The sequence below is a fragment of the Cyanistes caeruleus genome, chromosome 5 (genome assembly GCF_971803275.1).
Source record: "Cyanistes caeruleus chromosome 5, bCyaCae1.hap1.1, whole genome shotgun sequence".
NCBI lineage: Eukaryota > Metazoa > Chordata > Aves > Passeriformes > Paridae > Cyanistes > Cyanistes caeruleus.
In genome coordinates, this window is record NC_141705.1 from 41,906,223 (window position 1) to 41,918,466 (window position 12,244).

Here is a 12,244-nt window from a genome sequence, read left to right on the forward strand (position 1 = left end):
TGCAACACTGCAAATGTATATGCTGCTATTTAAACAGATTTAAGAAAAAGTTTCTCAGTGAGGAATGTAGGAGTGAATTAATGGCTAAATTACATAGCAACAAATATTTACTGCATTTGCACTAACCTAAAAACAAAGGAAGTGAATGACTTTCATCAATTACCAATGGTTTTGATGAGTTTTCAGTTTCTTTGGTTGTTTGTTTTTTGGTTTTTTTTGCTGGTGAAATTATTTCTCTGATTTTAGAAAATGGAAGTATTTGGGGTTCACTTCCATGTTAGCATATTGTATTTTAACTAAATCATATTTACTGTGATAGGAAAAATATCCAGGCAGGTAGAATCAGTTCTGTAAAGGAAGTGATGCCATTGTTTTACACCTGAAAGGTCTCCAGAAGCTGACAAGTGGGAAGAGGTCCCAGAAGATGGCCATGGGACAAGACAATTTCAGGGGAAAAATGGACACTAATGTGAAGATCCCTGAGCTGACAAAGCTGCTGGATGTGCAGATATTGTGTCTGCAGCTACTTTTTGTGATGTCACTCTCTGTGCTGCAGGACACCTACATTCAGCCTCTTCCTGCCCTGATAGGGGCTGGAATCCTTGCCCTTGATCTGAATATGATCTTGGGCTCCTGCCAGTTGCTATTTATGAACACATCATCATTGATTTGCAAGAACATGGATATCTATGATGTTTCTAGCAATAATCCTGTTGTACAAAACCAATATATCAGATCTTCGAAGTCAAGTCAAATAATGAAGACACAGTTCCTAAAGAAGGTTTTCCAAAGAACCATTTTCTAAGCATCCTGAGTTTCTTGTTTTCCCAGAAACAAACTGTATGGCTCTTTGATAACAGAGATGCCAGTTCAAAACCATTATCAATTTAAAAGGTATAGCAATTTTCAAACAGTGGTCAGTTCAAAACTCTTCCTAATCTCTGCAATGACAAAACACCCAAATCACATCTTTAAATAAACAAAGTAGAAAACCTAATTCCATAACACATCAGAGGATTCAAATACTGAGAAACCTTTCCATGCATGGACTAGGTCTTCTTTTATTAAAACATCAAATTTGCATCTGGTATCCTAAGTGCATCTTGTAGTTAATTTAAATAATGTTCATAAAAAATGTCTATTGTATTACATGAAAATCTGTCTCACTCATATGGTAATTAGACAGTGGTGTTAAAGGTCTGACAGGAGAAAGACAATGAATCTTCAGTGTAGAGATTACAGAAGTAATTAAGAAGTCTAATGGACTTAAAAAGCTATGAGAAAGATGATACCACACATCACAGGTTAAGTCAAACATCTGCAGATGTGTTTCAGGAATGAGGAACACCAGCCCTCCCATTGTTCACCATGTCTTTAGACATTTTCTGACCATAACAAACAAACAAACAAAAAAAGAAACACGAAAAAAGTTTCTGGTTTTAATTCCTCTCCAAACATGGTTTGAGAGAGAGCTCATCCCAGGGGAGCAGCAGTGTCTAATGTGAATTCTCCATCTCTGCCATATTAATTGATGCCGTAGTTACCTTGGGAAACAAATTGAAAATTAAAATTAAATAATCTGCTGTGAGATCAAACTACAAGCAGCCAATTTATTTAGTGTCTGACTGAATACAACATGGCACTGTGCCACTCAGAATAATGAAGATGACTTTACATAATATAGACATAGCTGCAGAATAACTTAAGAGTGCTTAAAATGCTTTGTACAAACATTTCATTCTAAGTTTACATCTATACTTGTCTCACAGTCAAAATGCATTCCTGTATGTTTATTTTTTACTATCTGCTTCTGAATATTTCCTTCATTACATTTCTTGACACTGTCATGCAAAACAGATCAATGAATTGATCATACAGTAAAACCCCTAATATTAACACAGCCATTTATAAGAATTGAGTAATAGCACTCGTCAACAGCAGCTAAAGATAGTTTATAATCTTAATTTATGGACATGGCACAAAAATTAAAAGCAACATTAAATGCTTTTCTCTTACGACAAGCAGAGTGTTTCATTCACAGTAAGACAGAATATGGTATGATGGTATGTGATTTTTTTTTAAAATCACACATAGCACTTTGTTAGGTGAACTGCTGCATGTTGAACAATAAATAAAAAAAAAATGTTTTGCAGCAGTTAAAAGATATCACTGACTGAATCTAACTTTCTCTAGTAGAAGAGTGATTGCAGTACTCGCAGGAGTGGTGTGGAAGCCTTTGCCTCCACAGAAGCAGCTACCTTCTGCCTTGATGTAAGAAAGGGGTTTGCTATTCCCACTCAGCTCTCATCTCTGTTGGGTTCAGCAATCATTGCCCTTTGCCAATTAGTGCCTCTGAAGAGATTCGGGCAGGAACTGTTCTTCTTATGCACCAGCAAAACACAACCAGCTTCTAGTGAGAGACAGGTTAGGAGCCAGCACCCTCCCTATCAGTAGCAGCTCATTTCAGCTGACAAATACAGATAAAATAACTAAATCTTATCATTTTGTCTTAGTAACATGGAGTACAATATCTGCATATTATTTTTTCTACTTTAAGTGCTGTGGGTAGCAACAAAATCAAAGCCCTGGTGATTGGTCCATTTTCTAGGATCTTAAGGAGGTTTCTAAAATACAAAGAGAAATACCTCAAGTCCACATCAATATATAATCTTGTATTTTAAGAAGTCAAAGCAAGTATTTATTATTAAATAAAGTCTTATTAAATCCTGTACAAACAAGTTAAACTTTCATTGTTTGCTTCATTGTTAGTTTAAACACGTCCATACACCTTCAAAGCATTAATTTCTTTGGATATTGCAAAGCCATAAGAAAATGAGTTGGGGTCTAGAAATCCCTTAATATACGTGACCACTCAATCCTAAATCATTACCGCCTTGTATCGACATGGGCTTTACTTAATTTACAAAGTAGTACTTTTCTTTCCTGAAAGATTCTAGGATTTTTCACAGTACATATTTCTGCTACCTGAGCAAAGGCAATAACTGATGAAAAGGTTGTTATCCTCTCTACAGATCAGGATAAGACATGATATGGAACAGTGGACTTCACAATAATTTACTGATGCCCAAGAAATTACTAGAATCAGCAATCTCAAATTCCACTCCAGCTCCCAAAAGGAATATGCTTTGCCAGGCATTAACTTTTCTGCTTGTTCACGCAAAATTTCCACCCTCCTTTCTTTCAAGTCAATCCTGGTTATGATCTATCTTTACCCCAGAGCCCTTTAAGAAGAGTCTTTTACAACTTTTTCTCCAAAGCACTAAAATTGTCATTGTGTGCTGTGCAAGCCCAGTTCCAGTGTTCTCCACCTTCTGTTTAAGGCTATTTCTAATACAAGTAGAGTCAAAATTTTTATGTAAGTCACAGCATACTTTTGAAAATAAGGAAATACCACAGCACACCACAGAACTTACTGAATTAATGGAATTACAGCGATTACCAAACAAAGCAAAAGACAGTAAAGCAGCTATGGTAAAATAATACAAATCACACCAATCAATCACTGTTTTAACAATCCAAACATTTTAGTAAATACAAATTCAGTGTTGTAACTCATCCCAGTGACTGCCCTATATGACTATACGACTATGGGCAAGCTATAAATCTAGACCCTGCTCACAAGAAATCTTTCTCCCACATAATGTGCAAGTTTCTCACCTTTCTACCATTTCTTTTCTGTATATATTGTTTTAAGAAGCAGAGAAACACAATCAAGTGCTTCCTCTGTGCTCCAAGTTGAATAGGCTGTGATTTGCAACATTAGACAGCTACCAAGCCAGGAGATTAAGAAAATAATTACCTTTGTTTTCTGAGAAAAATTATCTTCTTTTCTATCTTGAAAATAAGTCTCACAGAATATATGTCAACTTCAAAACTACTATGTCATATTTTAAGGTCATGAGAGAGACATTTCTGCTGCTTTATAATATTAGCATTTGTGTAATAACACCAAACACTATATCTTAATATTGAAATCAATGTTCTTGAAGACAGGGCAAAACCCTCATTTTTAAAGTATCACTAAATTTCTTATACTGGTTTAGTTACTGACTCATTTCCCTGTAATGGTCTGAAGCAAATCCCTGGATCCAAATATACCCCTGGGAGAAGCCCAGACTCCAGATGTGAAAGTCATATTGCAGCCACATCTCTGGTTTCAATTAAGAGCGCAGGGGGAACCTTAATTACTACACCCCTGTTTTGGCATGTAGCTAAAGGAAGGACCGATTCCCAAATGCTGCTGATAAAATACATATTTGCCATTTTAAGTATCACATTAAGTACTTTCGTAGGGTAAATATTTTCCTATGCTAGGACCAAATAACAGGGAGGCATGCTGAGAAGACAGCGTGGGAAAAATATTCTCTTCCTGTGAGTCAAAACCTGTGTGCAAACACACCCCAGCAAGCCCAGCAGGCAGGCTCACAGCACCTGATCCTCTGCTCTCTCCGTCACACGCTCAGGAGGACACGGCAGCCCTCACCCCTGGCCCAGGGCACGGCTGCAGCCCCAGCTGAGCAAGTCCCACAGGAGATACCCCCGAGAGCCACGGCCTCCTTACGCTGCAGGAGCGCTGCAGCTGCACCGCTCGCGGCCGCTTTTACTGAGGCACAGAGACAGGTACCTCAACAGAAACTAGCAACCTGCTACATGTAACCGTGATGCGTTATTCAAGTTTTGGGCTTCCGTTTTGGTTTGGTTTTTTGAGAGATCCTGGTACTGAGCTGACCTAAGTGACGGGACCTCGAGTGATCCGGGTGCCCAGATGAGGAAGCAATTGGAAGAGAAGAGCTGCTGCAGTGAGGGCGAGCAATCCAAAGCATCTGGAAATTATTGTCACGCTCTAAAGGAATATATTTTTAAATATAGCATAATCTGCATTTGCAGTCCCTGAAAGTACAATACTTTCACAAAACTTGTAAGAGAAAAGCTAAGAAAAATAAATTTATGTCTTCTTTTCAAGAATTAAAACTCATCCTGAGGACATGCAGTGCTCATGACAGTCAGCAGGAGTTAAATGTAAAGATCAAAGTGTTGCCCACAGCCAATGGAACTTAATTAGAATCCACAAAAGGAGAAGCATTGATGGTCTAGAACATGAAGACATTGTTAATTGCTGCGCTTACTGATTCTTTCCAAATACCTACCTGCAGCTCAATCTCTCAAATTTAGCAACACATAGCACTTCACTTGACCTTTAACTTTGAATGTCTGCAAAATCTGATTTTTATTTATTTCATAGATCAAAAATGTTTTTAAGGAGGAAATAAATCATTTAGTGATAAAAATGAAATCTAGTAATATTTTATCCCATGTCATTAGTGAAATCTTCAGCTAGTATTCATGATTTAGCCAGCATTGCTGCATCTCTTTTTTAATAAATGAAACAACAAACTGTTTAACAACTCCAGATTTCTAGAGAATGAACTAACTTCTTATTTGAGCACTATGGTCTGGATTAACTATGAAGCATCTTTCTGAGATAATAAAAAATTTCCCCTAATTCTTGAAAGACACTTATCTTGCTGAGATTTGCACCTGCACATATTCTTGCTGAAGTTGATGTAACTCTTTATGCAACTGACACTCAGGTTTGCATAAATATTATCTTCCCAAATATACCGCAGCATGGTAGAGCAATATAAAACACCGATTGCAGTGTCTAATGACAGTGCATATAGTTAAATATTCCCTTTGTGTTATCAGCTTTAAATTATAATGAACAGCAAGTTTTATTTATAAAAGTACTGAAAGTATTATAAATAAAAGTACTAAAAGTTTCCATGAACTCCACAGATCTTAGAGAAGAGTCTGAAAACTAGGTCTGTAAAAGAAAAGTGTTTCATTAGCAGCTTTCAGTTGCAGAGTTTTCTGACTGGGTATTTGCCACCTGTCAGTTCTGTTTACAATGTCTACAAAATCATTTTCATGCTGAAAATCACTGACAACTACCTTTCATATTTATTCATAGCTAAGCACTCATGCCAACTCCTACTGAAGTCAATAGCAGGTTTCTGGATATAGCAGGAATAGGATTAAACCTAAAAGGTCTGTCACTGCTGTCACTGAAACATTGATTTGCATGTTTTCTTATTTTTGAACCAAAACATGACCTTGGCTTTTTAATGTTGAGTTTTTGCAGCTAAGTGTGCAGATGCAATAATCACAGAGCTGAGGTCATTTGAGATTACAAAAAGGTTAAAAACTATGCATGGGAAGGTAATAACAGGAACTTCTAATTAGCAAAACCAGTTTGTCCTGCAGCATTGAGGTCATGTCCTTGTACTTTTTCTGAAAAAACATATTGACTGAAGATGTGAAATCAACCCAAAGAGATGGCTGAATGGGTGTTCTCATGGCCATCATACAGATACTGCTTTAGGTAGGTCCCTGCAAAAAAAAAGCAGCTCTGAAGAAGCAGAAAAATCAGCTACTCCCCAATTGTTCTCTTCCGTGGTATTTGCAGAGCAGGACCAAGAGGCACCTTCCTTTTTGATTAAATGCCTACAGATGGTTTCTGCTACAAAACATATTTAAAAATAATTGGAATTGCTGATTTAGCCCATGTGCACTGTAAATTAGCACCTTCCTTTTTTATTTCGCTGATTGGCCTGTCATTTTGCACACAATGGTACAGGCACATATAGTTATTCATAGCCCACCTCTTTCAAAAACTGCTCTTCTAAAAAAGATTTGAGTACACAAAAGCAGTGCATCTTACCTTTGAAAAGATTATCAGCACATCCAGAAAAACTGAATGCTCTAGGAATACATTACAATACCACTTTGAGTATTTTGTTTAGGTGCTTTCTAATACTCTTCTGCAAAATACAGCAGATAGGCATTTAAAGCAGCTAGGTAAATATGTGAATTTATATTGTCTTAAAAAACACAGGCTTCTTTTTTCACTAAAGTGATGAAACTAAGTAAAGATGAGAGCTTTTGTGATACTGAGCTTGCACATGTGGTATTAAGAGAAATTAATCATGTTAATCACAACAAATAAGCACTTAATGACTAACATTTGCCAGTTGTTAGTGTATACCACATTTGTAACAAAACTAAAGATTAAATAAATCCAGAAGCAGATTTTGGCTTCCTGTTGAATGTTCAATCTGTAATACATGTTATTGTCTCCAGTGCAATTGCTGGAGTTACCACAGCTACTGATCTTTCAAATCCTTCCGTTCCATTTATTCAACTCTTCTTTTAGGCATGTGAAAGACATCAAATTGCACGGAGTGTTTTTCAGATTACTTTTGCAGAGGAAAAGTCAGCACATGTAAATGAGACCAGCAGGGAGAAGGAATGCAGAATTAACTCAGAGATAACTGCCATGTTCACCACCTATTCTGTAATAACTTCCCCTTGGCCCTGGCGGCAGTTTGAAGTAAGGAGTGAGGGGAAAATGTGGCTCTGTGGAAAAGTAAGCTGAAAATATTTATGGGAGATTCAGCTTTGACATATCTAAATTATAGCAGGCTATTGAGATGTAGAAATGTGAGCTCCTTTATAAAGAAAGTTCTCAAGTCATTAAAATGTAGCTTCTTGTTTTAATAATAGACACAGTGAAAATCAGAGGATCATTGAGGTATTGATCATGACACCAAAGAAATTATTTATAATGCTACATTTCCAAACCCTCATTAGTAATAAAAAATTTTTTAAAAAGATACATTCTTATAGCTAAAACATACCAAATAGTAAGAAGCCTTGGTCAGTGCTGCTCCTCCAGTTAGAACAGATACATTCAGAAAGATTTAGTATGATTCAAGCTATGCATTATACAGATTCAAATACATTAGCTGTTGAATTGCAGCCCTTGTAACAATATCAAAGTTGAATATTCAAACAGAACAAAAATAATATCATCCAGCTTTTTGAAACTCTGTTTCAGTTTTGGATATTTTTGTGCCAGAGTGCCGGTTACAGGCTGGCACAGAAATAGATGCTTAGCTTGCAAATTCCACCGAAATTCACCAATTTCAGAGGAACAGAGATCAAACAGATTAAGAGATACTGAAGAATGGAAACCCAAGAAAAGGTTAACGAAGAACAGTGCAGAAACTTTGATCAGATATATCAATCGCCAGCCTGTGATTTGAGGCATAAATTCAGGGTTTAATTATTGAGCAAATTAAATGTATTTTAACTAATTCTTCTGCTGCTTTTTTTGTGACTTTTTGTGCAAGGTCCTCGGGTCTTTATCTCATTGGGTGAATACAGATATTGTGCATTGCATGAACCACAGTGTAATCTTCGGGGAGTTATTCTAGGCAGGGTACCTAGAATCACCCACATTTCTTCACTTCACAACCTCTATAAGCACACTGGCTGCAATGATGTAAACATCACAGTTACTCTTACTGAAGTTTGAAAGATCTGAGCTTGTCTCCATTTCTCAGACTGCAGTTTTTCTATTTTTTTTCTAATTTATTTTGCAGTATGTGCTGTTCTTTATTATGTGAAAGATAAAACAAAGGAAGATACAGACAGAATAAAAGATCAAGGAAGAAAGAACAGACGAAAGCCTATAGAAGAACATGAGGATCAAATAATCCATAAGAAATAATGAAAACATTGGCAATAGAGCAAAACTATTTGGAATGGAATGGGCAGTTCTCTTACTGATAAAGTGCTTTCTCTCTACTACAAATCCACGGAAATTTGGTAGGTTCTTATGCAAATAATTTTTCTGTAATCCGTCAGTATAGCCTATAGAACATGTTGACATGCTAATTTCATGCAGCTTTCCAACAGTATTTTAGATTCTAGGAGAATTTTTTTGTTTGTTGTTTCTGTATTTCAACCAATTCTCCTGGTTATACATTACTCTCTGTTGCACAATTAAGGAAACATACATGTTTATTACCTTGATTTGGCTGTCAAGATTCAATTTCTAGTTTCACTGGTTTGCCACATCACCATCTACTGGGGGGCTGGGAATGACATGCCTTGTTTTGTAGCACTGTTTAATGAGGTTGCCCTATGTTAATAAAGAAACAATAAAAGCTTCCTCAACTGCCCATGTTATTTTCCAGTATTTTGTTTTAAATGGCAATGATTTGTAACATAAAGGCTAGATGTGCCTTAGATGTGTAACCAATTTAAGGTTTCGTTTCATAATTTTACATTTTCTTTTTAAGAAAAGATATTTCACTTGTGTTTTATAATATGTCTATAAGGAACCTCTTTTTTTTCTCCATCAGAGCTTCTGAAATACCAGTTAGTGCTGCACATGTGTCTGAGATCCCAGGATGGAAGCATCACTTACCTGGATTCCTACGAGGCCCTGCATTCCAGTGAGGCAGCATGGAAGTGCACTGGTGTCAGCAATCACCAGTAAGCACAAGCAGACCTTCCTCCCACTGCCACTACAGAAGGTAAGGAACTGTTCAGGCATCCAGTCCTTGGTGTGGCAATTTATGATTCAGTGCTGGGAGGCTTTCGGCTTCAGGCACAAAGAACACAGCTGAGCATCTTGGCCTGGAGGAGCTCCTAAACTGGAGCAATAGCCAAAAAAAAGCAGCAGCAGAGTCATCTCAGATTTACTTTGTTGAGAATCCAAACTAAAATCAAATGTTATTGGTAAACATCTTTGTCTCAACACTTCAGCTACCCAGAGAGACCTAAAGCTCACTAAGTATAGGCGGCTGTACCACACCAAAGGTCCTTCAAGAACAATTTCCCACCAAAATGTTAATGAATAACCATTCTGTATGTGCTGGGTTTTAAGTCTGTAAAATGGAAATCCACCACTGAACACCTGTTTTCTTTCATTATATTAAGAAACTATGTCCATTTCAAAAATGGGGCCACATAACAGGATGTCTCCAACTTGCTGTGTTGCATACTAGTGCTGTGAATAATAAATCCAAGCAGTAAACACAGTTCAGCTGTTTCAGAGGTGAAAGAGAGAGCAACTGGCCAGTGAACTGTGGCAGAAAACCTAAAAATGAACCAAAATCAAATTCTGGCCCTAGCGAGTGTATATGTACTCAGTACTTCAAATAGGTTTTGAATGTTATTTGAATATTACCTTGAAGAGATATACTCCTTTGACTGGATAGTTAAAATTATTGCTCACTGGACCCTTGAAAAAAGAAATCATGTAACAAATAATAGGTTCCACCTCTGTACTTGTTTACGTGAGCAGAAAGAGGATGCTACATCGCCAGCTCCCCTTTTCCAAGGGAGTAAAGGCTGAGAAGCCAAGAGAATAGCTGGGGCAGAGGGAGGGAATGAGATGCACGAGTTCCTGGAGAATGTAAACCAGAGACCTAACTTTAAGGATAAAGAAAAGTAGTATCTCTCCTTCACAAGGAACCTCCTGCCAAGATGAAGATAACATTTTTAAGCATTTTGGCATTCTAGAGCATTTTGAAACACCATGAATCTTGCAAAGTGTACTCTCAACAGGTAAAAATAGCACAGGGAGGAAAGAAAGTCTGCTGCACTGTGCACAGTCTTCCTTTATATGGGGTCAGAAATATTTGACATTTCTGCTTACACTTTAGGTGATGTGGAAAATACAAAACATTTATTTTAAATACTTGCACCTGACAAGCTTTAACGAGACACAAGCATTAACTTTACGAGTATCTTGTGACAATGGAGAAATTAAGTTCTCACAATATCACAAGTATCTTTGCAGCATATTAATGTTGTAAACCTTTGCTCTGGGTTTTCAACTCTGGTTATAATAGGCATCTAAATCCCATGACGCCCATACTATGTTAAACTGACATTAGGATTGCATTCCTAAGTAAAGCAGCTTCATTGCTGAAAGACGGAGTGCCAAACCTAAGTTTAAAGATCGGAATGCATTTATTAATATTTTACTAGAGATTATGAGTGTTTTCCATTACTGTAGTGTAACAGTTGGGAAAGAAAACACTGAGAATTTGTTATATAAATATGTCTTTTTTGGCGTATTTATTCCAGTATTAAATAGATCAGCCATTTACACTATAGTAATTTACAACAGTGGCAATAAAATTTCACTATTTTTTTTAACACATAAACCTCATTAGATGATTTTCTGCCACTACCACTCTCTTACTTCAGTTTAATATCTTATTTTTCCATATACCAATTTACTGCTAAGAAAATTCTGCCCACAACAGAGGCAGGGATAGATGTTCTGTTTTAGTTTTTGCTAAGGATAAATCATAACCCTGTATCAAATCAATAGTCCTTGCTCTTCACTGCTTCAAAGCCTATTTGAAAAGATACTTTTTCCTTTTAATTCCCCTCCATCATTTGAACCCATTTTTGCTTAGAACTGCAAATAACTGAATTACTTAGAACTGCAAATAATTTCAAAGAGAAACTCAAAGGAAGATATCATGAAACCACATTTCATATGTTAAGCAACCATTAAAGCCAGATTTTATTGGCATTTCTGAGTGCCAGTCTGTAATCTGCTACAAGAATAGTCAGTGACACGATGCCCACCCCTATCCCATGCATGGCATAGCTGCACACTTCAAACTGTGACTAGCCATGCCTCTGCTGGTTCTAAAATTTACTATTGTCATGGTCAACTACATATATATTTTTATATGTTTCATATAACATATGAATTTATATATTTATATGCTTTCCACATATAGTTGACAATCATGCTGCCTCTCTCACAAATCTGGAGCATGTGACATAAGTGTGAACCTGATCAAAGCTGATACTAATTTTCAGATCAGCAGGAGATTTTCAGTGTCACACTACAAATGTGGTCTCTGCCTTGTGAGCACATCAAAAGGTTTTGCAAACTGCCTAACGAGATGAAGACTGGTCTCCTCTGTGTTATTTCATTGCCACCATACAACCAAATGTTTTTGTCTAAAAAGGGACACATTTCATTACCTTCTAACATTCATGAAGGTCTCACTATTTAGTCAGCAAGATCACAACATGCAAAAATTCTTACAGGACTTTTGTTTACACTTAAATACTGATATTTAATCTTCTGTGAGTTCATCCTTGGGCAGGTTTCTTAGCAGAGAAATGGTGCCACAGATAGAGCAGAATGCAGGGTATCTCTCTCTACTGCTGTTGGCAGAGCCTGTTACTTGCTTATTTCAACCCAGAAGGCTCCAACTAAGAGCAGGGCCACACAGAAATACACAGGGGAAGATGTTGTCTGACCTGAAGGGCTTGTCCTCTGAACAGCTCAGACAGAAAAATGGGATATGAAAGGTGCATAACAATTTCTCCTTTGTAA

The 12,244-nt window shown here is 36.9% G+C and overlaps 1 protein-coding gene across 4 annotated transcripts in view; it reads right to left on the bottom strand.

Moving 5' to 3' along the window:
- The window catches only part of GUCY1A1 (guanylate cyclase 1 soluble subunit alpha 1), a 35,133-nt gene that overhangs the window by 16,435 nt on the left and 6,454 nt on the right, over positions 1-12,244 (bottom strand). For 2 of the 4 annotated variants that reach the window (XM_086891189.1, XM_086891191.1), the window contains exon 2: positions 9,296-9,524. The exons of the other annotated variants lie outside the window; for them this stretch is intronic. The gene's annotated coding sequence lies outside the window, so the exon portion shown is untranslated. The remainder of the gene's footprint in view (positions 1-9,295; positions 9,525-12,244) is intronic. 4 annotated transcript variants of the gene reach the window in all.